This window comes from Haematobia irritans, chromosome 2, assembly GCF_050003625.1.
Source record: "Haematobia irritans isolate KBUSLIRL chromosome 2, ASM5000362v1, whole genome shotgun sequence".
NCBI classification, from domain to species: domain Eukaryota; kingdom Metazoa; phylum Arthropoda; class Insecta; order Diptera; family Muscidae; genus Haematobia; species Haematobia irritans.
The window spans coordinates 95,124,357-95,135,018 of NC_134398.1; the positions used below are offsets into that span (position 1 = coordinate 95,124,357).

The window sequence follows — 10,662 nt, forward strand, 5'->3', positions numbered from 1 at the left end:
AGTGGGCGAGTATAGTCTACTGATGCCATCAGAGAAATTAGATTTACAATTAATTATATTTTTCAAAATTTTGATTAAATAGAATGAGGGGGAAAGAAGTACATTAACATGACATACGCGGCAGTCTTCAAGAGTAGCGAACAAACTTCCGCATTCATACATAAAGAAAACTAACATCGTAAAACTTATTTAATTATATACTTAAATCGAAAAAAAAGAACAAAAACAAAAAAATATCAATTATGCCTTTAACTAGAAGTAGAGAAGATTTATCGGGTATAGATGTACCTACGAATTGCAGCTTCACTGTTGATCTTGAAGATAGTAACAGTAGAAATCAACGAAACAATCGTAGGACCATTAATACCAGATCACAAGCACGATTACAGGATGCTCAGCTCAGTGCAGGTCTTAACAACGCGGATAGAACCGATAGCGCAGATTCTAATAGAGCCAACGAGCGACCACGGCGAGACGTTATGGACGAAACAAGAATACGGTCTATCGTAAGTGAGTCTATACACGGTTTAAGAGAGGAGTTGTCTGACATTGTTGTGGGCGAAATGCGAAGCTTATTTCAAACACTGGATATTTCAGAACGAACACGATATGTACCAAATATACCTTTACCGGAAAGACAATCGGGTCCTATAAATAATTCGGTTGTTGAATCATTAGGAATGGATAAAGTACTAAATATTATTCGCAACTGGCGGATAAAGTTCACAGGGAACACAAATGATATGGATGTGGATGAATTCATATACAGAGTGCAGATTCTTACTTCGGATAATTTGGGAGGAGGTTACAATACACTTTGTAAACACGCCCATATTTTATTCGAAGGCAAAGCACTCGAGTGGTTCTGGCGTTTTCACCGACAGACAGAACAATTCGATTGGATGCGCCTTACAATGACATTGAAGAATCAATATATACACTTATACATTGATAACATATCTCATCTACGAAAAGAAGTTCGTAAACACGAACGATTTATGACGGAGTTTGGTGCGAAAGAACAAACATTGGCTAGAGCTCGAATAGCAGAAATATCAGAGACGAGTGGAGCAGATCTTGCTATTGATCCCGCTGACGTGGACGAAATATGCGTTCTCAGAAATCTAAAGTGCTGGAATTGCACCATGGATGGTCATTCGAATACAGACTGTTTGGCACCTCGCCGAATATTTTGTTACGGGTGTGGCTTACAAGATAATTACAAGCCTTCATGCCCGAGATGTTCGAAAGGCGCCCAGGGAAACTTGAAGGCGGATGTCCGAAAAAAATTTAACGGGCATCCGAATTAGACAATGAATTTATAAACCTAGACAACAGTCACATTATTGAACCTTTCCATAAGCGGTTAGAAAAACAGTTTAGACACAATAATTGGAATCTGTCTCGAAGGAAACAAAGATCAATCAATAGGATAAAAAAAATATTACCAAACTTTACGACGCTATAGAAAATATACAATATCCCCAATAACGAACAAATTGCTAGACAATAGACCTTATATTAAAATTAAATTAGCAAATGATTATCATTTTGGCCTTTTAGATAGCGGAGCCAACAAAAGTGTCATAGGTGGGAAATTATCAAATAAAATTAAGGATATAACAGGATTTCAAAAAAGTTTCGGCAACGTTAAAACGGCAGACGGACACAGTCAAAAGGTACTAGGTACAATTATTCTTGATATTGAGTATGAATGTCAGAAAAGACCTTTTGAATTTCTGGTTGTGCCTTCAATATGCCAGGACATAATTTGCGGATACGATTTTTGGAAGGCTTTTGGGCTGAAAGTTTCATATCCATCCGTTAATGAATTAAGTATTACGATGGCGGAATCAGACCAAATTGAGTTGACAGAGGAGGAAAAGACTAAATTAGAATCTGTTATTGCAGCCTTTCCAAACTCAGAAGTAGAGGGATTAGGATGTACCAAATTAGTAGAACACCATATAGACACAGGGAACGCAAAGCCAATAAAGCAAAAATACTACCCAATATCACCAGCCATAGAAAAACAACTCACAGGAGAACTTGATAGAATGCTTGCTTTAGGCGTAATTGAAGAAGCGCCACACTCACCTTGGTCTTCTCCTACAGTGGTAGTGATCAAACCAGGAAAAGTTCGTATGTGTCTAGACAGTCGTAAGTTGAATTCGGTCACAGAAAAGGATGCATACCCCATCCCCAATATTGAAGGCATCCTGGCAAGACTTCCCCATGTTCATTGTATATCGAAAGTCGATTTAAAAGATGCCTTCTGGCAAATTAAGCTAAGTGAAAGTTCAAAGCAGAAAACTGCTTTTACCGTACCGAATAAGCCACTATATCAATTTACAAGGATGCCATTCGGGCTATGTAATGCCCCTCAATCTCTTTGTAGACTAATGGTTATGGTGATTCCATACAATCTGAAGACGAACGTCTTCGTCTATTTGGATGATTTGTTGGTTGTTTCGGAAAAATTTGAAGACCATTTGGCTCATTTGTTAGAAGTGGCTTTACACTTGCGTAAAGCAGGATTGACTATTAACGTAAGGAAAAGTTGTTTCGCGTTGAAAAAAGTTAAATATTTAGGGTATGTTGTGGGAAATGGAACACTACAAATAGACGAAGAAAAGGTACAAGCGATAAAGGATATTCCTGTTCCAAAGTCTATAAAACAGATTCGTAGGTTCTTAGGTATGACCGGCTGGTATCGGCGTTTTATTCAGGAATATTCGAGGATCACTTTTCCTTTGACAGAACTTTTGTCAAAGAAAAGAAAATTTGAATGGACCAATGAAGCGCAGGAGTCTTTTGAATTACTGAAACATCGACTAACGAATGCTCCAGTATTAGTCAATCCCGACTATTCGCAACCATTTATACTGCAATGTGATGCAAGTACCTACAGAATCGGGGCTGTATTGGCACAGGCCGATAAGGATGGACATGAAAGACCTATAGCTTTCATGTCACAAAAATTAAATAAATGTCAGCGAAATTATACCATCACGGAATTTGAATGTTTGGCAGTCGTAATGGCTATAAAGAAATACAGGCCATATATAGAAGGACACAAATTTAAAGTCGTTACTGATCATGCAAGCTTGAAATGGCTCATGAGTCAAAAAGACTTATCGGGTCGGTTAGCGAGATGGTCTTTAAAATTACAAGGTTTCCATTTTGACATCGAACATAGAAAAGGAAAGCTGAATGTAGTACCTGATACGCTATCAAGAACTTATGAAGGTGAGGACGTGATTGAAGCTATATCGTTAGAAAAACCTCCCGCAATAGACCTAATGTCTAAAGCTTTTGACGGTGATAATTATAGGGAACTACGTGATACATACAAGAATTCGCAGGCACCCGATGTTAAAGTAGTAGATAAATTTGTGTATAAACGGACAGAGTTTTCGACTGGGGAAGACGATGAGTCGAACTTGTGGAAACTAGTAGTGCCAGAGGAATTAAGACATAGGTTATTTATTCAGCTCACGATGTCCCGAGTGCAGCACATGGGGGAATACGAAGAACCCTTGAGAGAATAAGGCGCTATTTTTATTGGCCCGGCATGGTAAGCCAAGTAAGAAATTATATAAATGACTGTAGTCTTTGCAAAACATCAAAAACGCCAACAACAATTTTGAAACCACCAATGGGAAAAATGGTAGAAACCCAACGACCATTCCAAAGACTTTACGTTGACCTAATAGGACCCTTACCACGTACAAAACTACGGCGTATTAATAATTTTAATTTTTGGGAGTATTAATAATTTTGGACCACTTCTCCAAATTTACGTTTCTTAAACCGTTAAAGAAGTTAGAACCGAAACCAATAATTGACCATTTGCAAGAAATCTTTAATTGTTTTGGAGTTCCGAAAGAAATTGTGACAGACAATGGATCACAATTTAAGAGTCGAAATTTTGAAAGATTTTTAACAGATTTCGGGGTACGCCACATTTTAACTGCCGTGTATAGTCCCCAAACGAATGCCAGTGAGCGAGTGAATCGAACTATAAATGAGGCTTTGAGCTCGTATGTTCGAGACAACCAGAGAGAATGGGATGAATATATTGGGAGCATAAATTGTTCACTAAGGAATAGCTACCACGAAAGTGTAGGAAGGACACCGTACCAAATAGTCTTTGGACAACGGATGGTGACGCATGGACAGGATTATGAACTGATAAAGAATTTGAACAAGTTAGCTGACGAAGATGTATTCCTACAAAGACAAGACACGTTCCCCCTGATTCGAAACTCAATCAAAGAACACATGAAGAAAGCGTATGAAAAATACAGGCGAAGTTATGATTTAAGATCAAAAGCGAAGAGTTTTGAAATTGGTCAGGAGGTAATACGGAAAAACTTTGTGCAGAGTTCCAAAATCGAGGGATTCAATGCTAAATTAGCACCCGTTGGTAAGAAGGCAAAAGTATTGAGAAAACTAGGTCAAGTATATTACGAGCTACAGGATAGAGATAGTCAAAATAAAGGGGTTTATCACGCGAAGGATATATGGACATAACAAAAATTTTTTTCTTCTTTTTTTTTTAAAGGGTGGTGTATTATTGTGAGGTTCCTCACTGTGAGTTTAGTTATAGTTTTTTTTGATGATTGAAATTCCCTTCGAACATAGTAGCAAATGATTTTCTATATGGAAGAAAAAAAAAAAAAGAAAAAATTAAAAAAAAAATTTGGATTGGAAGTCAAAATTAGTTTGATGGAAGGAGAAAAACAAGATTAGATTGGAAAGAAAATTTTCAAAAGAGGAAAACCGAAAGGGATACAATTTTGTGACCTTATCCCAGCTATATACGGTGCAATTTTTATTCGATTCGAAGTTTATTCAGAATACCGGACATTTTTGCACTAGGAGATAAGGAATTTTGCCAGCACAGGCTGAGAGGGGTTCAAGGACCCACAGCATCCAATTCCGTACAAAACCAAACAGCCGACTAACCTGAACATACAAGTTTTATAAAAATCGGAGAAAGTTGCCGTGGCAACACAATAACTTTCAACCAGAAAAGAAGAAAGTCCTAAAGAAAAAAAAAACAAAAAAGGAGAAAAATAAAAATAATTTTCTATGCTAAACCATAATGATGGCGGGATATGAAAACCTTATTCCTGTGTAAAATTCTGAAGAAACCCAAAATATTTCAAATATAAGATATCGAGGCATTCAATGTCAACATAACCAAGAATCTGGCGAACAAAAATGGTCCTAAATTAATCAAAATCTATCAAGAAAATTTCACCCTACCGTCAGTAATTTGCATATTTACTAATATAAGCTAGTATTAATGATTTTTTTTAATTTAAATTTTATCAATATTTCTCCACACAAAATTATAAGTCCTAGACAGCTGGTCAATAAGTGCTTATCGAGGCAGTATCCAAGGATTTTCCAGTGAGTACCCACTTTATTCTTTCAATACAAAAATACCATTATATATATACTCCATTAATATTACTTTATATTAGATAATATTTGTAAACTATGTACCTATTCTATGTTAATTTCACGGTTGTTACAAAATAATTCTTAAATTAAACTTAAATTTTGTATTGCCATGATAATTTAATTCGAGTCGGTCATTTAAATTCGCGAAATTGAGGACCTAAGCGTATATAATGTTAATGGGACAAAAAGGAAATGGCCTCAATATGAAGGCTAAGGTCAGTCCTCAAAGGTATGGACTTTTGGGTGGCAATAAGTGCTTCCCTCTTTCTATATGAATTCTATATATATCCTTTGCTTCAGATATAACCTAATGCTACCAAAAATTTTAACGTTATGTTAAGTGACCAACGCATATCCTTTCCGACAAGAATTTTATCTATTGCACTAGTTTTAATTATTCCAAAGAGGTCGTCCACATATTTAGTCAAGATCTTAGGTCTAATATCACAGTTTTCGAGACATTTATCCAATAGCTCTTCCATCACTATATCGGCTACTATTGGTGACGCTGCAGATCCCATGTGCAAACCCTTCTTTTGCATGTAAATGTTGTTATTGTATCTAAAATAACGGTTGTCCTTTATGCAAAAAGTGAGTATTTTCAGGAAGAGGCTCTTCGTCATGTGTGTATAATTTTGAAGATATGTCCATTTGCTTTCAATAATTTTTATTGCACTATCTACTGGTATACTAGGGAATAAGGAAACCACGTCTAATGATATCATCATCTCGTCTTCATCTATCACAGCTCCCTTGATTTATTTAATTTCTATAATTATATTAATTATATCATCTCTGTTATTTGAAATCAATTTATGATTTCCATTAGCAAGTGCTAGCAGAGTTTTCCCATTTGCGCTTTCGTTTAACAAAGATGTCAAATCCTATATGAAACATTTGCACAATCCTCAATAAGTTGCTATGAATATACAAAAACCTAATATTTATCGTACCTTAGATAAAACAAGTCCGATCCTGGTACAATTTGACGATGTGGCCGCAAAACGTTTCGTAGCTTGGATCGCTTCCTGTACTTGACACTTATCTTGTGCCGGATCGTGGTGTACATCCAGCTATAAAGGCGTTAACGTAATAATTTATTTTCTGCACATATACTTTTACTGCAATCTATCTATTTACCTCTCTCTTCTTCCATTCAAAAGTTTTTCTCTGAATTCCGCTCTAAGACCCACCGCAGGGACCGCATCCCTCAAGTCTTTTGTGGTGAGATATGGAAGGCTTCTGAATGTCACTTGCGCATCTAATAAAAGAATATGTCTGCATTAGTAAACAATACAAATGATAAAATATAATATAATTACCTTTTAGATATTTGAATATTGATGGCATTTCAATTTTTTCCAAGAAATGAAAAAGTTGTTCATTGTCAGAATCCTCTATTCCATTTTCCACGCAAATGATATCATCTTCAATTGGGGTTATATCTACAAATTCCCCATATTCGTAATATTCGCAAACTTCACTTTTTTCAGTCATGTTGTTTTCCAGTTTTAGACGCTTACTTATTTTTTCGAGAAATTAAATAAACTACGTAGGCGACCAATTAGATTTTAGCAACGGCTGCAAACTATTTTCAACGACTGCAAATCATTTTCAACGGCGACTTATAATTTTATTGTTGTTGATTTATTTAGCTAAATTTCAGGAATGTAAATGCACATTACCTTTTTCTATCATTATTTTGATTGATTTATTACCATACTTTGAAATTATATTGAAGTTGAAATTTGTGATCGCGCCGTTTCTTTCACAATGATGAACTTTAGGGCTGTTTTCTTTTTGCACTGGATACAACATTTGTATGGGCTATCCAGAACATCGTTGCACTGGTGTTCTATCCAGAACATCTCATCAGTGCAAGTCGCGCCTATCTTGCCAGATTGTGTTTTGATAAAGTGACGCTTCATCGATTCACAATAGCACTTTATTGTGACTAATTTATCGAAAAACATGAAATTCAAAGTGGTATAGTGTCATAAATAATCGCAGTAGTAAATATTCATTACTAATTGGAGCATTTCATACATTAAAAATGCAAGATATCACTTCTTTTCTGTGATTGTTTTTGAACAGCTGATGACAGTGTTGCATATTTTTGGAGATGTCCTGGATAAACGAGTACTCTGTTTTATTTTAGTCCGTGACTGCTTAGGGTATCCAGTGCTAAAAGAAAACACCCCTTTTGTTGTTCAGTACTTCAAAATGAAACGCCAATGTGCTAGTTAATACCAAAATAATACCGGATGTGTACGATTTGATATAATGGGGTATCAAAATTAAATGGTAACGTGATCCAATATATAAATACGAAACGGTAATGGCCACGTACCGCCCTTTTTCTACCAGTGTAGAACTCCAAGTAAAGCCTTGGAAGGAAATGAGAAGACTCCTTATGAAATGGGGCATAGTTGAAAACCTAAATTAAAATATTTAAAAGTATTTGGTTCGACAATATATGTACACAATAAAATAAGAAAAATAAATTTGGATGGAAAATCGGTTAAGAGTATTTTAGTTGGATACGAACCAAATGGTTTTAAATTGTGGGACGTGGTATCCCGAAAATTTATTGTAGCTAGACATGTCATTGTCGATGAAGCCAATATGATAAACTCTAAGACTATAACTACAGATAAACTACAAATGCATGACTCAGAATACCAGAATGAGAGTATGGAACTAGAGGATCAATTCCCGAAGGATAGTACGGAAGAGGATCAAATTAATTCTTGGAATGAGAACAATGAAAGTCGGAGTTCTAATCTCCCGAATGAAAGTACGGAAGCAGTACAATCTAATTTCCCAAATGAGAGTACAGAAATTGAAGAGTCTTTCCCGAATGATAGTACGGAAGAAATATCGAGTGTTTCAATATTTGATGGGCAGCCTACTGAAATAGTCACAAGTCTTGATAGTGTTGATCAAGTTAAGATAGCTCGTGATCAATTGCCATATTCCGAGTTAAATGAAGATGAAAACAAGTAAGTAATAGTCGGGCGGGGCCGACTATTTCCTACCCTATACCACCCTTACTGAATTAGTAATCATAAGCATTTGTGGGGTAACATTGATATAGGTTTGGGAGATAAACCGCAGTTGCATATTTAAGAAAATTAAGGGGTACATGTTTATAAATCCAAATTTGTAAAAATCGAGCAATATTCTTATGTAAGAGCTACAAGTACGTATAAATATGATTGGCTAGTACATCAAAATTAGAAATTTGAGTAACATTGGTTAATAAATAAGAGTACTATGGCCAAATTTGGGAAAATCGAGCGATGCATATATATGGAAGCTATATCTAAATCTGAACCAATTTGCATAATATTTTGCGGGTTTGATTAATACTACAAAAGGTTACGTTGTGCAAGATTCGAGTAAGATCAGTTAAGAAATGAGGCCTGTATGGTCAAACATAAAGTTATTAGGGGCGAATTTTTCAAAATCGGGCGTTACATATATGGGAGCTATATCTACATCTGAACCGATTTCAATGAAATTTTGCAGTTAGTACTATAGAGGACTGGATCTAGCCAACTTTGAGTAAGATCAGGTAATAAGTAACATATATATGGGAGCTATATCAAAATTTGATCCGATTTCTTCCAAATTCAAAAGCGTTCGTCCTTGTGCCCAAAAAACTTCCTGTACCAAATTTCATCAAAATCGGTTAATAATTGCGACCGGAATCCTGTGAACAACAAATACATGGACAGACGGACGGATGGACACCAAGCGCTAGATCGACTCAGGAGGTGATTCTGAGTCGATCGGTATATTTTTTATGGGGTCTAAAATCAATATTTCTGGTAGGCACATTTTTGGCAGATCAAACTTATTATACCCTGACCACTATGTGGTTTAGAGTATAATGAGGTCAGACGAAGTGAACGGTTAAAGGATAGACCGCTAAGATCTTATAGATTTTTAAATAGTTGCGTAATGAATGCACATAATTTCTTGAATGATGATGTCAAAAATATGAGGAATAGATTAAATTGGGAAGAAGCAATCAAAGACGAATTAGGTTCTCATTTGCTTAATAAAACTTGGTCAGTTGTTGATTGTAAATGGGTTTTTACAATAAAGAACGATGAATATGGCAATCCAGTTAATATAAGGCAAGGCTTGTGGCGCGTAGTTTCATACGGAGATATTTGATCGATTATGATGAAACGTTTGCACCAGTGGCTAGAATTTCTAGTTTTCGACTAATTTTGTCAATTTCAAACCAATATGATTTAAAGGTTCACCATATCGATGTTAAGACAGAATTCTTAAATGGGACATTGAAAGAGGAGATTTTTCTCCTGATGAAAGGAGACATAGATATAGTTCTTATTCAAGAACCATACATATATAAGAACAAGATCTGTGAATTAAGCACTCCGGGTTTCAAACTTTTGCATAATACCGGTAACGATATAAATCGAGCATGTATAATTGCTAAAAACGAACTAAACTTGTTTCTGCTTCCTTCATTGAGCAATGCAGACACTGTCGTTGCCAGTCTAGAGATATCCATATGCAACTATTGGGTATCTTCGGTCTACATGGGACATAATAGGGAGATGCCACCCTGTGCCGTTAAGACCTTAGTTGAGGTGTCACTAAAAACAAAGACAAAACTCATTATGGGATGCGATGCAAATGCACATCATAGTATTTGGGGAAGTAGTGATACTAATGCAAGGGGAGAGTCGCTAATAGTGTTTATTTTGCGTACTAACCTGGTAGTTTGCAATAAGGGAGATGCACCAACCTTCGTCACCAGGAACAGACAAGAGGTTTTGGACGTAACGTTGACCTCTCCTGAACTGAATGATAAGATATCTGAGTGGCAAGTTTTGAGGGAAATAGCTTCTCACATCATCGCTACATCAGTTTCAGATTGGCTGTTCGTACTTCAAAGACCATATTTCCGCCAAATGTTAGGAAAGCTGATTGGAATAGGTATAGGGAATCGTTCAATTCGATGATACCGGAAATGCCGGAGACAAATATGAGCCCTGTGCAAGATATCGAACACGCAGTGGAGCGGATTACTAAGGCCTTCAACATTTCACTGAAAGCTGCTTGCCCTAGAGGAAAGCCAAGGAAAAAAAATCGGCCGCCATGGTGGACTACGGAGTTAAGTAATATGAGGAAATCCTGCAGGAAGCT

General features: G+C 36.2%; 1 long non-coding RNA gene across 1 annotated transcript; it reads right to left on the reverse strand.

The window, feature by feature from the left end:
• Positions 1–4,594: 4,594 nt before the first annotated feature.
• LOC142225740 (uncharacterized) lies at positions 4,595–6,722 on the reverse strand. Its single transcript, XR_012719393.1, has 3 exons — positions 6,616–6,722; positions 6,429–6,548; positions 4,595–4,661 (listed from the first exon to the last, which is right to left on the reverse strand). It is a non-coding gene; the product is annotated as an uncharacterized LOC142225740 (long non-coding RNA).
• Between the last annotated feature and the right edge of the window lie 3,940 nt (positions 6,723–10,662).